The sequence below is a fragment of the Tupaia chinensis genome, unplaced genomic scaffold (genome assembly GCF_000334495.1).
Source record: "Tupaia chinensis unplaced genomic scaffold, TupChi_1.0 Scaffold149560_1, whole genome shotgun sequence".
Lineage (NCBI taxonomy): Eukaryota > Metazoa > Chordata > Mammalia > Scandentia > Tupaiidae > Tupaia > Tupaia belangeri.
This window is the reverse complement of record NW_006209405.1, coordinates 903,040-904,132: the sequence shown is the minus strand read 5'-3', so window position 1 is coordinate 904,132 and position 1,093 is coordinate 903,040. Positions and strand designations below refer to the sequence as shown.

Genomic DNA, 1,093 nt, shown 5'->3' with positions numbered 1-1,093 from the left:
ACAGCTTCTGGCATGTTTATACAACTAGTGATTTTGTTGTCTAAGAAAGTTTCTGTTAATAGAATAGAATATATTTTGTTCAGAGTTAGATCCCTTTGAAAATAAACATCTGATCTTATTTTACTAGAAATCTACTGTTGCTGTCTAAGGAGAATCTATTGGATCATCTAGATTTTCTTTGGTGATTTTTGTCCCTCCCAAAAGCATTTCATTGAAATAAAAAATTCAACCTACAGGCCCTAAACCATTACACTGAAAATTGTGGCCCTTCATATTTTTGGTGGTGTCTGGTAGAACTCATTGAAGCGTCAGAGACACATCCAGTTTATCACCATTGTGTCACCTCACAAAGCATGACGACGTTTGGGGAGCTTCTAATACTACATGCTTTCAGCATCTGATGCTGAGTCACATTGGAAGCCAAGAAAGCTCTGGAGGTGTCCAAAGGAATTTCATCGTCAGCTGCGGTAACCTCATTAACTCACCAAGATGGCGATGCAAGCAGCCAAGAAGAACATTCGACTTCCACCTGAAGTAGGGATTTTATGTATAAGAAATTTACTGTACAAAATCACATAGGAAGAACTGTACGATATATTTGGGAAAGATGAAGCTATCCATCAAGTCAGAGTGTGGAACCCACCTGAAACTAGAGGAACAGCTTACATGGTGTATGAGGACATCTTTGACGCCAAGAACATATATGATCCCCTATCAGGATTTAATATTTGTAACAGATACCTTGTGGTTTTGTACTGTAATGCCAACAGAGCATTTCAGAAGATGGACACAAAGAAAGAGGAACAGCTGATGTTTCTCAGGGAGAAATACGGCATCAACACAGATCCACCAAACTAAATGTCTTCGAAATTTTCATTTTGGACTAAAACCCATGAATGACCACCACCACTACCACTACCTTTTTTTGTTAATTAATACAGAATACTGTGATTTCTTATTTGAGATTTAAAATGTCCTGTTTGAAACTTTGATACATACTAGAATATACTATGTTAATAAATATATAGGGTTTTTTTTTTTTTTGTAAAACAAACAAAACCACATGCTTTCTTTAAAATTCAAGGACATAGAC

The 1,093-nt window shown here is 36.3% G+C and overlaps 1 pseudogene; it reads left to right on the top strand.

Annotated features, from left to right (window-relative positions):
* Window positions 1-489: 489 nt before the first annotated feature.
* LOC102489544 (splicing factor 3B subunit 6 pseudogene) lies at window positions 490-858 on the top strand (annotated as a pseudogene).
* The last annotated feature ends 235 nt before the right edge of the window (window positions 859-1,093 follow it).